Source organism: Thermobia domestica, chromosome 7 (genome assembly GCF_964235325.1).
Source record: "Thermobia domestica chromosome 7, izTheDome1.hap1.1, whole genome shotgun sequence".
Lineage (NCBI taxonomy): Eukaryota > Metazoa > Arthropoda > Insecta > Zygentoma > Lepismatidae > Thermobia > Thermobia domestica.
In genome coordinates, this window is record NC_137460.1 from 107122998 (window position 1) to 107137986 (window position 14989).

The window sequence follows — 14989 nt, forward strand, 5'->3', positions numbered from 1 at the left end:
ATCACTGTGTCTCTTAGCCTCGTTACATAATTGCGAGACGTTAAACTGAAATAAATAATGACAGTAACGACAGCATGCAGCGCAATGTTAACACTTTTTTTTTACCGGAATCGACGGATACAACCTGAGTATTTAGCAATTTATATAGAAAATGGTCAAGAGTTTACGTATGAAAAATTCGAGAAACTGTTTGTACCTTTAAATATACAAGTCTGGTCAACTTCCTTTTAGAAAAGTTTCTCATTTTTTATTGTTATTATCTTCAAGGAAAGTTCTCGAAAATTACGGGGACTTTCCGAAGTTTACGTCATATCACGCCACTGGTGATAAACCGTTCAAGGCAAATCTAAGATATGCGGTAGGAGCTGAATCTTTTCCGAATCAACAGTCGTCACTACAGGCTTGTAAGCTGGAGCGTTGCCAAGGTCCGTGAACTTGGCCCCCCCACTTTGAGCACTAACGATAAAATTAGTGTCAATCGTTAGTGCATCGTTAGTGCTTCTTAGTGCACCAACCCCTAACGTTAGTGCTTAATTAGTGTAGGAGCTACAAGCAAAAAACCTTTGGGGGGGAAAGTTCACGCTGCCCCCCCCCACTTCAAGCACTAACGAAATAACTAGTGCCATTCGTTAGTGCATCGTTAGTGCTTCCTAGTGCACCAACCCGTGACGTTAGTGCTTCATTAGTGTAGGCTCTAGAGCCAAAACAATGGTACACGCTGCCCCCCCCCCCATTTCAAGCAAAAAGGAAAGGAATAGTGCCGTTCGTTAGTGCATCGTTAGTGCTTCAAGAAAATACTAAAAGTTTCGTTAGTGCTTCACTATTAGTGTAGATATAGCCAATTATAAGTCACGAAACTCCCATAAGAAATGCATGGGGAATTTTTCATTGCGTCAAATTACCGCCAAATTCCAAAGCACTATTGACCTCTTCTAGTGCAATCGTTAGTGCATCGTTAGCGCTTCTTACTGCAAAAACCGCTAACGTTAGTGCTTCATTAGTGTAGGAGTTATAAAGAAAAAACATTTGGGGGGGCCAAGTTCACGCTGCCCCCCCACTTCAAGCATTAACGATAAAATTAGTACCATTCGTTAGTGCATCGTTAGTGCTTCTAGAAAACACTTATAGTTTCGTTAGTGCTTAAATATTAGTGTGGTTATGACTTATTACATGTCACGAAACTCCCATAAGAAATGCATGGGGAATTTTTCATTGCGTCGAATTACCGCCGAATACAAAAGCACTAATGAATTCTTGTAGTGTAATCCTTAGTGCATCGTTAGTGCTTCTTAGTGCACCAACCCTAACATTAGTGCTTCATTAGTACAGGAACTACAAGTAAAAAACACTTTGGGCCTAGCGTGAACTTGGCCCCCCCACTTTGAGCACTAACGAAAAGATTAGTGCCATTCGTTAGTATATCGTTAGTGCTTCCAGAAAATACTAATAGTTTCGTTAGTGCTTCATTATTAGTGTAGATATAGCCAATTGTAAGTCACGAAACTCCCATAAGAAATGCATGGGGAATTTTTCATTGCGTTAAATTACCGCCAAATTCAAAAGCACTAATGATCTCTTTTAGTGCAATCGTTAGTGCATCGTTAGTACTTCTTAGTGCACCAACCCTAACGTTAGTGCTTCATTAGTGTAGGAACTACAAGTGAAAAACCCTTTGGGCCTAGCGTGAACTTGGCCCCCCCACTTTGAGCACTAACGAAAAGATTAGTGCCATTCGTTAGTGCATCGTTAGTGCTTCTAGAAAACACTTATAGTTTCGTTAGTGCTTCACTATTAGTGTGGTTATGACTTATTACATGTCACGAAACTCCCATAAGAAATGCATGGGGAATTTTTCATTGCGTCGAATTACCGCCGAATACAAAAGCACTAATGAATTCTTGTAGTGTAATCCTTAGTGCATCGTTAGTGCTTCTTAGTGCACCAACCCTAACATTAGTGCTTCATTAGTACAGGAACTACAAGTAAAAAACACTTTGGGCCTAGCGTGAACTTGGCCCCCCCACTTTGAGCACTAACGAAAAGATTAGTGCCATTCGTTAGTATATCGTTAGTGCTTCCAGAAAATACTAATAGTTTCGTTAGTGCTTCATTATTAGTGTAGATATAGCCAATTGTAAGTCACGAAACTCCCATAAGAAATGCATGGGGAATTTTTCATTGCGTTAAATTACCGCCAAATTCAAAAGCACTAATGATCTCTTTTAGTGCAATCGTTAGTGCATCGTTAGTACTTCTTAGTGCACCAACCCTAACGTTAGTGCTTCATTAGTGTAGGAACTACAAGTGAAAAACCCTTTGGGCCTAGCGTGAACTTGGCCCCCCCACTTTGAGCACTAACGAAAAGATTAGTGCCATTCGTTAGTATATCGTTAGTGCTTCCAGAAAATACTAATAGTTTCGTTAGTGCTTCATTATTAATGTAGATATAGCCAATTATAAGTCACGAAACTCTCATAAGAAGAACATGGGGATTTTTTCATTAGGTCAAATTCTCACGAAATTCAAATGCAGTAGTTGTCTCTTCTAGTGGCATCGTTAGTGTTTCGTTATTGCTTGCTAGTGATCTCTGTGCACCATTAGTCAGTGTAACATTAGTGCATCAAGACCGAACATTAATGCTTCTCATCGTGAATGCTTTTATTGGCTAGCGTATAGTTAGCTCCCTTTAAGTTTTATTTTCTACCGTCCATACTGTTGATGCACTAATGTTTGGAGTTCTGCAATAAGAGGTACTAACACTACACTATACTATAACCATTACACTATATGTGGTTATTAGTGCTTTTAAATATGTGGGAAATTTACAAAATGAAAAATGCTGTGTCTAAATTTAGCCCCGCACGATTCTCAAGTGCTAGTAAAACTATTTACATGGTTAGTGCTAAGTAATTTCACATTAGTGCACTAAACAGTAACGATAGCACTATCATACTTTAGTAGTTATTAATGAATAACTCGTTCGGGGCTAACTTTTGATTTTTCAACTTTTACACATTTTTTTTAGTAATTGTGCCACAAAAGTTGGACTAATACCCGTGGGTAGTGCATTAATAGAGCCCTATTAAACACTGATTGCTGTCATAGTTTAGGAGTTATAAGTGAATAACACATTCCGGGCTAAATTTTAATTTATCGAAGTTTACAATAATTGTCTCACAAAGGTGGAATAATCGTCAAAGGTTAGTACAGCTTTAATACTCCAAAAATCTCTAACGTTAGTGAAATTGTAGTTTGGGAATTATTAATGAATAACTCAGACGAGACTGAGTTTAAAAGTATCGAAAAACACTAATTTTCTCACAAAGGTAGGACAAACTTTAAAGGATAGCATCCTTAACGCTTCAAAAAATAATAAGTACTAACGTTAGTGCTATCATATTTTTGGACTTATTAATGAAAACTCAACCCGGTCTAACTTTAGGTTTTTCAACTTAAACAGTTTTACACTAATTGTAACAAAAAAGTAGGACAAAGACAAGCGCTTACTGCATTGCTAGAGCTATAAAACATTAAGAATTCTCGTTAGTACTTTGATGAATAATCCGGATAGGACTGAATTTAAATTTTCGAACTTCACACTAATTGTCCCACAAAGGTAAGATAACCGCCGAAGGTTAGTGACTGTTAGTGCTTCATGAAACACTAATCACTTAATGGCAGTGCCGTCACAGTTTAGGAGTTTTACCAAATAACTCGAGCGGGGCTAACTTCAGGTTTTTCAATTTTTACACAATTATTGTAAAATTCGATAAATTTTAATTGAGTTCCGTCCGAGTGATTCACTGATAACTCCTAAACTGTGATAGCACTATCGTCAATGCTTAGTATTTTTGAAGCACTAAAAAAGCACGATCCTTTAGCGATTATCCTACCTTTGGATTGACAATTATTGTAAAATTCGACAAATTTGAATTTAGGCTCGTGCGTGTTATTCGTTAATAACACTTAAATTATGATAACACTAGCATTAGTGCTTATTCAGCGGAGGACTAAACGCTGGTTTGGTCCATTTTTGACAGACAATTAGCGTAAAATTGTACAAAATTTAAAGATTTGAAGTAGCCCTTCACCCCCCGAGTTATTCATTTTTAACCCCTAAACTAAGATAGCAGTAACATTAATGCTTAGTGTCTTTCGGAGCACTAACGATGTACTCATCTTTGACGTTTATTCAACCTTTGTGAGGCAATTATTGTAAAATTTGCTAAAATTAAATTTAGCACAGAGTGAGTTATTCACTTATAACTCTTAAACTATAATCGCGCTAACACTAATGCTTCGTGTTTCGGGAAGCAATAAGGATGCACTAACTTTTGACGTCTATCTCACCTTTGTAGGACAATAATTGTAGAATTAGAAAAATTTCAATTTAGTCTTGCAAATAATGTTCACTAATATAGAGTTGAATCAAAGCACTAACGTTAGAGTTTAGTGTACTAATGGGTACTAACGATGCACTAAACATGTCAAACGTTTCTTTAGTATTTGAGATGCGTGCGGGGCTAAATTTAGACACGTAGCATTTTCCACTCTCTAAAATTCTTCCACCAAATTTAAAAGCACTAATAACCAAATTTAAAAGCACTATTAGTGTAATGATTACTATTACGTTCGGGAATTTAACACAATGAAAAATACCCCATGTATTTCTTATGGGAGCTTCGTGACTTATAATTGGCTATATCTACACTAATGGTGAAGCACTAACGAAACTATTAGTATTTTCTACAAGCACTAACGATGCACTATCGAATGGTAATAACCTTTTCGTTAGTGCTCAAACTGGGGGCCAAGTTCATGTTAGGCTCAAAGGCTTTTTTACTTGTAGTTCCTACACTAATGAAGCACTAACGTTAGGGTTGGTGGACTAAAAAGCACTAACGATGCACTAAGGATTGCACAAAAACAGATCATTAGTGCTTTTGAATTTGGCAGTAATTTAACGCAATGAAAAATTCCCCATGCATTTCTTATGGGAGTTTCGTGACTTACAAAATGGCTATATCTATACTAATAATGAAGCACTAACAAAACTATTAGTATTTTCTGGAAGCACTAACGATATGCTAACGAATGGCACTAATCTTTTCGTTAGTGCTCAAAGTGGGAGGTTAAATTCACGCTAGGCTCAAAGGGTGGTTATTTGTAGTTCCTATACTAATGAAGCACTAATGTTATTGTTGGTGCACTAAGAAGTACTAACGATTGCACTAAAAGATCATTAGTGCTTTTGAATTTGGCGGTAATTTAACGCAATGAAAAATTCCCCATGCATTTCCTCTGGGAGTTTCGTGACTTACAATTGGCTATATCTACACTAATAATGAAGCACTAACGAAACTATTAGTATTTTCTGGAAGCACTAACGATATACTAACGAATGGCACTAATCTTTTCGTTAGTGCTCAAAGTGGGGGGCCAAGTTCACGCTAGGCCCAAAGGGTTTTTCACTTGTAGTTCCTACACTAATGAAGCACTAACGTTAGGGTTGGTGCACTAAGAAGTACTAACGATGCACTAACGATTGCACTAAAAGAGATCATTAGTGCTTTTGAATTTGGCGGTAATTTAACGCAATGAAAAATTCCCCATGCATTTCTTATGGGAGTTTCGTGACTTACAATTGGCTATATCTACACTAATAATGAAGCACTAACGAAACTATTAGTATTTTCTGGAAGCACTAACGATATACTAACGAATGGCACTAATCTTTTCGTTAGTGCTCAAAGTGGGGGGGCCAAGTTCACGCTAGGCCCAAAGGGTTTTTCACTTGTAGTTCCTACACTAATGAAGCACTAACGTTAGGGTTGGTGCACTAAGAAGTACTAACGATGCACTAACGATTGCACTAAAAGAGATCATTAGTGCTTTTGAATTTGGCGGTAATTTAACGCAATGAAAAATTCCCCATGCATTTCTTATGGGAGTTTCGTGACTTACAATTGGCTATATCTACACTAATAATGAAGCACTAACGAAACTATTAGTATTTTCTGGAAGCACTAACGATATACTAACGAATGGCACTAATCTTTTCGTTAGTGCTCAAAGTGGGGGGGCCAAGTTCACGCTAGGCCCAAAGTGTTTTTTACTTGTAGTTCCTGTACTAATGAAGCACTAATGTTAGGGTTGGTGCACTAAGAAGCACTAACGATGCACTAAGGATTACACTACAAGAATTCATTAGTGCTTTTGTATTCGGCGGTAATTCGACGCAATGAAAAATTCCCCATGCATTTCTTATGGGAGTTTCGTGACATGTAATAAGTCATAACCACACTAATATTTAAGCACTAACGAAACTATAAGTGTTTTCTAGAAGCACTAACGATGCACTAACGAATGGTACTAATTTTATCGTTAATGCTTGAAGTGGGGGGGCAGCGTGAACTTGGCCCCCCCAAATGTTTTTTCTTTATAACTCCTACACTAATGAAGCACTAACGTTAGCGGTTTTTGCAGTAAGAAGCGCTAACGATGCACTAACGATTGCACTAGAAGAGGTCAATAGTGCTTTGGAATTTGGCGGTAATTTGACGCAATGAAAAATTCCCCATGCATTTCTTATGGGAGTTTCGTGACTTATAATTGGCTATATCTACACTAATAGTGAAGCACTAACGAAACTTTTAGTATTTTCTTGAAGCACTAACGATGCACTAACGAACGGCACTATTCCTTTCCTTTTTGCTTGAAGTGGGGGGGCCAGCGCATACCATTGTTTTGGCTCTAGAGCCTACACTAATGAAGCACTAACGTCACGGGTTGGTGCACTAGGAAGCACTAACGATGCACTAACGAATGGCACTAGTTATTTCGTTAGTGCTTGAAGTGGGGGGGCAGCGTGAACTTGGCCCCCCCAAAGGTTTTTTGCTTGTAGCTCCTACACTAATTAAGCACTAACGTTAGGGGTTGGTGTACTAAGAAGCACTAACGATGCACTAACGATTGACACTAATTTTATCGTTAGTGCTCAAAGTGGGGGGGCCAAGTTCACGGACGTGCGTTGCCATGTAGTATGCGATCTCAACGCACAGCCACTAATTGAAATAACTGCTTCCAACGAACTGACGTAAGTAGACAGGTGAAAGGGTGATGGCACATGCGCGCCGACTACGTGGGTGCTCCGGGGCTCCAGCACTCACACAAATAATCTTGTGGGTGCGCCGCGCCCACAAGAAGTTTAGTTTGGACCAGGGGTGGATAACTTAACGTAACTGTAACGTAACGAAAATAGTTCTCTGTAACAAAATTATTGGTTATTTAATGTAGGTGGGTACAAGGTATACCACCAATTTTTGTTACGACACTGTAACGTTATTCGAGCATGTAACGTTATTGTACCGTAACTAATTGAAGGAACAAATCTGTTTCGGGTATTCCTTTCACGCTTGGTGAGAGAAAATCAACAACTGGTACCAGCTGAATGAGATTCTTTCCTCTGCGGGTATCTAATGGAACGAAAATCTGTGGAACAGAAGCTATTTCGTTACAAATACTATTTGCCACATGAGTAACACAGTTGACCAGACAGGTTTGGTAAAGGTAGTGTGTTCATCAGCTACAGATCTTATCAGATCTTTGGAGAGTTCCTCGGACATGGTATCTATTGTATTGTTCTTCAGAGGGTCACATTGAATTTCGTTCTTCAGGTGGTGAAGCAGAATGAATATTTCTCTTTCATATGTTGTTATTGTAAATATGAAGTAGAGACAGGGAGAAAAAAAGAGATCGATTTCTGTGAATATCATAGGAGGAAGTCAGTCACATACAAGGAAAAAGGCAGGTGGAAGGGGATAGCAGGGTCAGGGGGAAGCACAGAGTGAGACAAAAGTAGCAAAGGGGAGGGAAAATAGACAATCTCTTTCATTCTTCATCTTTCTTTGTTTTCATAGCGCTCTTAGCTGTCCACAACAAGAGTAGGATTAATTTATGTTAGAACTCTTCCATGAATGGTGGGCGCAAGCCTGTGAAAATCATATTATTATTATTATTAAAACAAATCCCACAAAATAGCTAGGAAATTGTGTGATGCATGGCCACGTCATTGGCTATCAATCTGCATTATTTTTGGAATATTTCACCGTTGTTTGCTGATTCTTAATCCAGGCACATCCCCAATTTGTTCACTATATTGAATCAAACTATATTGTTATTATTATTATTATTATTATTATTATTATTATTATTATTATTATTATTATTATTATTATTATGTCTAGCGAGCATAGCCTAGTGGCTAGCGTTCTTCTTTCGCAAAAGGGAGATCCTGGGTTCAAAGCATGTGGCCTGCTACCCTGACCGGTTTCACAAGCTTTTTTCGTTGTTCCACAAAGTGAATGTCGGGAGGTTATCTTTAAGGGGATATTATACCTTTTGCCACTGGTTTCTCAGTCCCCATAAGATAACATGTAAACTTTATTTCATGAATATCTAACGAAATATGGTACGTAACAACTTAAAATTTTTCATACATATACAGAAAAGCAATAGAAATGAAATAATTGTTTCAATTTCACGCTTAATGACGTAGATCAAGAGTAATGAACTTTTTAAAGTAACATTGTAATGGACTATATATTGAAGGTTGTGTTTTCCAATGTGATCTTCGCGAACAGATGCCCTGTTGACAGGCAGGTATTTCCCTCCCCCTCTGAAGTCCTTTTCCAATGGGTGTGGTAGAACGCCGCGGGGTGCCACCCTCATCCCATTTCTTTCCTCCGTTTCTGCAGAGCGGATAGATTTTCTGTAAATGTTACAAAGAAAGAATATTTGCTTCCAAGACAATTTGAAATATTTGCTTCTTGCGATTTCATGCTGTATGATGTATACTGCGAAAGCAAAGATCAGGTAGAGAACGCATTACTAGTACATTTTCTTCATTATTAGTAACTCTAGTTAGATAGTTATTGCTAACCACTAATTTCATATTAGTACGTTCCAACTCTTTGTAATAACACTGCCTCAACAGTAGAAAATAGGGGAGAGTATATACTTTGAAGAGGAGGATCAACAATTTGATACAGATCATGGTTGAAATTTAGCTTTCCTTTGCAGCACTAAGTTTGTATGAGACGTTTGCATGGATACAAACTACAGAATTCCCTCTAGTAACTGGGATTTGAAATTCGTGACAGGTAGTTACTTTTACTTTCTGGCAACATTGGCTATTCAACACATATTTTTCTGGATGTAATAAAAAAAATCAACTTTACTTCAAGCTAAATTCAACAGATTGAAACGATGGATTGAATCCGATGAACCAACTTTCCCGTGAATAAACATACATAGGTAACATTCTAAAAAAATACAATAACCCTTCCCGTTCGTCTGTCTAGTGGCTAGCTCGCGCAACTTTGGGTCACAGATCTCGGGTTCGATACCCGGTGGAAGAGCCTTGAAATATCAACAGATCACTAAGGACTCGGATTCCACTGAAGGCTCACGTCTCTTATAACATCGGTACAGAAAGGGACACTAAACTCTAAACCCACTAAACCAACCAAGCTAATGAAGAACGGACATACTAATGTCACTATAATTTAGACTACGTGAACGATTTTTTAAAGTTTTCATTATGGTAATAAATATAAGTGGAACTAGGGCCTCGAACATTTCTAGATCTTGTTACTCGAAAATAAGCAAATATAATATATACACATGGTGTCAGGAAATAACTTCGGGATGTGAATCCTCGGACGAAAACATGAAAAAGCCTATAGACCAACCTTGGTGCACAGTTGCGTTATTTCAGATATATTGTCCACAGAAAATTGGTCGTAACGGTACAAGAAAGCAACAACTCGAGCAATATTTTGAAGTTTTCCGAAAACGCCTTAAAGTTTTGTTGTATTTGACAGCAACATAATATGATTTAACCTAAGAAATTTAAGCGAGAATGTTTTTAGTACGGTGACCCGTAACTTTCATTTTATGTTCTCGTGTAAGGATTAAATTCCTTAAGTAATTTGATGTCGTTTTCGAACACCCTGTGAACATACATAGCGAGATCTCGGGTCACGAACTTTATATCTATTCCACTGTAGGGATGGATACGAGTGAGTTTTCTTTGAAACTCGACTCGACTCGAAGCAGACATTTTTGAGCTCGGCTCGAAAAATTTCCTCCAACTCGACTCGAATCCAGGCCGAGTTTCGGCTCGAGTCGAGTCGTGTGTAGTTTCAATTACTATTTTTAAGTATCCAACATAGATAATAGGTCAATGATACTACTACTACTTATATTATTATTATTATTATTATTATTATTATTATTATTATTATTATTATTATTATTATTATTATTATTATTATAACATCATGTATAACCAAGAAAGTAGGCGGGGTGTACCTGTATACTAAAAACTAGTTGACTTCCGATCTCGGTCACCGAGAAGTCTTCAGGAGGCAAGGACATTGTTCACGAGGATCTGGGTTTGAGTTCCGGAGAAGAAAGTATTCAGGCTCGAGCCAAAAATTGTTAAAAGTTATAGGGCGCCGGTCAAACATGTTCAAAACTGCTCGGCTCGGGTCTAGGGTTGTCAGTGGCTCGAGCGGCTTGGTTCATAGCTCATTCACTATCGAGCCGAACCGAGAAGTGAGCCAAGCCAACAGCTCACCCAACCGAGCCAACTCGAGCAATCGGCTCAGTTGAGCCGAGTCGAACCGAGGCGATGAACTCGTTTCAACGGAGCTGGCTCGAGCCGATGGCTCATCTCAGCTGAGTTGGTGAATCATCTGAGCCGAGTCGGTAGCTCATCCCAACCGAGCAAGCTCGGGCCAAAAGCTCAATTGTGCCAGCCGACGGCTCGTCTCAACCGAGATGGCTCACGCCATTGGCTCAATTGGGCCGAGCCGATGGCTCATCTGATCCAAGCCGGCTCGAGTTGTTCGCTCAGTTGAACCGAGTGCCGAGCCGATTGACATCACCACTCGGGTTGGGCTTCTGCTTGAGTTCAAAAATTCGAACGTGCAGATCTCAGCTTTGATAGTAAGAGCTACAGTATATACTTATATTAATGCTCATGACACTTGAGGCTGTCTCGTTATAAAAAAACAAAAAAATATTGTCGTCTCGTTATCGAGACGAGACGAGATGCGAATAGTGTTCCTTGTCGTGAGCAACACTAAAAGTATTTCACACTGCTGCTTACATTTCTCATGGCTTTCGCTTTCCAGTCTAATCCGACCATTATTTCAAAACGAGTTAAAACGAGCTGAACGAGCGAGCCATTTAACAAACTCCACTCACTCGAAACTCGACGTCAAAAACAGTGACTCGGCTCGGAACTCCACTCGAGAAAATTACCTTTGACTCGACTCTAAACTTGACTCGAGTTTCGAGTCGAGTCGAGTGTTAGCTCGACTGGTGCTAAAATTATCCAAAGATCCAATATTATTTTCCTATTGAAGTTCATAGAATTTGTATGTGTATGTTAAACAAACAATTGATTTAAACCAATAAAATAATATAAATGGTTCAGAACCAGAGTGAACTCAATTGATTCATATCTTTATTCACTTCTTATATTTATATGCAAATTAAATTAGGTCGCTAAATTTTTGACTCTGTGAACTAACTTGGAGGAATAAAGTATATCTTCTGTACTTTGTACTGATTTAACTTGTGCAGTTTTTTTTCTCTTCTTGTAAAGCGATTCTTAAAATATTTACAAGTACAGTACATGCAATATCAGTACAATATATCTTTATCAGGTGTTCTCCGTGGATGAGTCTGTAGAATTGTCACTTTTGTAATCAGGCAGGGGTCCCAGGTTTGAGCCCAGCTAGAGGACAATTTCTCTCCGATTCAAACCGAGTAATGGTTTGTAACCCACTTTAAACTGTAGGTCCCGTCCTTCATAACCCCCCTGTTACATAAGAACGGGCTAGAAAATACTTATTTCTATCCATATGTAATCTAAATAAATTAAAAGTTTTGCAGCCATGGCCCCTTATTTTAAAAAAATGAATAACTGCAACTTGAGGGTGCTAATTCGACTGATCTCGGTCTCAATCTTAAGAAGTGACCGCAAACCGGTCCAACTCGAGGTCAAAGGTCAACTAGCTGTTTTCGCTCAGAATCAAGACTTTCATTACAAAAATGTGTTTTATACTTCCCGCTTTATCCCAACTTAGGCTCTAGCCCAATCTACCTTATTCTCTTATCAATTTCTTAACTGTAACTGTGTGAACCAAATAACCTCTCAGATGTTTAAGATTTTTTATCCCTTATTACAAATCTAAAGTAGGTTTTATTCATGCAAATAATCTTATGTATTAGCTTCCCTAACTCACTCCTTTGTTCAGACACGCTACTCGGTTTGGCTTATTCAATCTTGAACAGTAATGAATGGGCAGACTAGTAAATAATTTGTGCTCTACTGGTAAATCATTTGTAAAACTAGTTTACATATGACCTCGAGTTTGACTTATTTTATTATTTAAAAAATATAGGCCACGATTATCCACAAGATAAAGAAAATGGTTCAAAAACAAGTAGCAGTGCCACGTGTACATCACGCAGAAGAGTTTGGTGTCTGTGGTACGATATTTTCACAATTAATATTGAAACTGTAAATTGCAGTAGATTTCTACCACTTCCGGTTTTAGTAGAGAGATTAGACTAGAGACGAAATATATTCTTGGAACGCCTAATAAATTGTAGAAAACCGCTTCTTATCTATTATAGTTTTTATTCTATAGCCATCAAAGTTAAAATCGGTAATATTTGATTTCCACATTTTTTGGAAGACAGAATATATTAGTTATTTTTAGAAAGCTGAATAAAAAGCAAAAACCCGCTTCATTCCTGTTCTATGGAGATCACTATTGAAACCGAGCTTTCAATTGAAGATCACAAGAAGAGATGAAAGGTACACCTGAGACGCTTGAGAGCTGCTCGATTGGAAGAAACCGTTTTCATCTATTTTTTACCGTTTTTGCTATATATAGATCAATATTTATTGAAAGTAGAAATTATAGTTGATTTGAACCATTGTAGGTTGTAGTAGAGTTAATAATAGAGTTAATAATATATTCTTACGAAGCAGAAAACCGGATCTCACTACATATTGCCGTTTTCGATCTATGGTGATCAAAGATCAAAGCAGAAATGGTTTATTTAAATCACTTCCGGTTTGGATAGGTGGTTTTAATGACAAATAAAATTCCTTACTCCTGACTATATTTTGAGCAAATTTGGTGATGATCCATCAAGCAGTTCTTCAGTTTTTTCTTTTACTTTTTCTTTCTTTTTTTTCACACACGTGCACACACAGGTATGGTAAATATATAAAGGAGTAGGTAAACCAAATTCTAGTTATTCAAAAACCAAACAAGGAAAACTTGGTTTTTGCCACCCCTGCATACAATTAATCCATTCTAACCACAGAAACGTTGCACTGTCTGTTTTCTATGATAAATAATATAAAATGAAATGAAACCTATCCTTCCAGAAAACAAAAGATAGGTAAATAAGAAACATTTAGACTTTTCTTCGTTGTATAGTTTTGAGTGGCAGAGAGGTGAAAGCTACTGCTTGGAAGAAGAGTCCATCCGTTTCAAGGCATGGGCGTCGATCCTGGGGGACCAAGGGGACCCGGGACTCCTCCCAAAGCACATGTGGGCCCCCTTATTGTATTTAAGAATATATAATATTTGGAATAATTTGAATGCAATTTGTTTTAAAATCCTCATATATGCCTTCTCCATCTAAATGAGGCCCCCCATTTTACAGAGAAATCGGCGCCCTTGTATACAGGCGCGGATCCGAGGGAAGGCTATAGGAGCTATAGTCCCCCCTTAACGATCAGGTATACATTGGTTAAAATGGGCTTCAATTCTGCTTTACACTGGATAAAGCTGCAAACTATGGTTTAGCCCCTCCCTTGTTCATATCCTGGAACCGCCACTGTATCTATCTATCTATCTATCTATCTATCTATCTATCTATCTATCTATCTATCTATCTATCTATCTATCTATCTATCTATATATCTATATCTATCTATCTATCTATCTATCTATCTATCTATCTATCTATCTATATATATATATATATATATATATATATATATATATATATATATATATATATATATATATATATATATATATATACAGGGCCGGATTTAGGGACTGCAAAGGTGCACTTCCCCCCTTTGTTGTAAATATACACTATCTAAAATGAGAAGCGAGCAGTGAAAATAGCAACACATTCCGAAACTTTTTGCCATCATGTATCTGTTTGGGGCTTAAAAGAAAGCAGAGCTTTGCAAAAGCATGATTTTCTGAAGGTTGAAGGAAAATAATTCACCAAGCAAAATAATATAACTTTTGTCAAGCAAGTAAGAAAACATAAGGCAAGAGGAGAGAAGGACATTTTTGTCCTGCATTCCACTTGCGTCACTGTTTAAAATATTTCGGCCAGTAGTTACTGAAACAGATACAACGTACAAGACAAGTCGAGTCGAGACTGTCGGCGACCGAGCCCAGACATAATATATAATGATCTTTATTCCTTAAGCGATACTTGGAAACCAAATTTGATTTAAATCTGACCAATAGTTACCGAGAAATAAAGTACAACATACAAACAGAGCCGAACCGAGCCTGTCCTTTGCCGAGTCGGCCACCAAGTATAGAGATGTTTATTCTTTGGATAATGGGCTATCTGCACAATCAAATTTCGATGATATTTGGCCAGTAGTTACGAAGAAATAAAATAGAATATACAAGGCAAGCCGAGCCGAGCCTATCGCCGACCAAGCTCGGCCATCACATGTAGTGATGTTTATTCCTTAGATTATTGGGTACTTGTACATCTAATTTGGTTTAAATTTAGCTGGTAGTTACCGAGGAATAAAGTACTACATACACACATACTTAATTACATCTGGGGTAAAACTACAAGCTCCCTTATGCTTACTAAGGAAACTAAAAAGAAAAGTTCTAACATTACGAAT

General features: G+C 37.8%; 1 protein-coding gene across 1 annotated transcript in view; it reads left to right on the forward strand.

The window, feature by feature from the left end:
• LOC145690307 (L-threonine ammonia-lyase-like) overlaps nt 1-14989 on the forward strand; it is a 132319-nt gene that overhangs the window by 49323 nt on the left and 68007 nt on the right. The gene's annotated exons all lie outside the window — the stretch shown is intronic.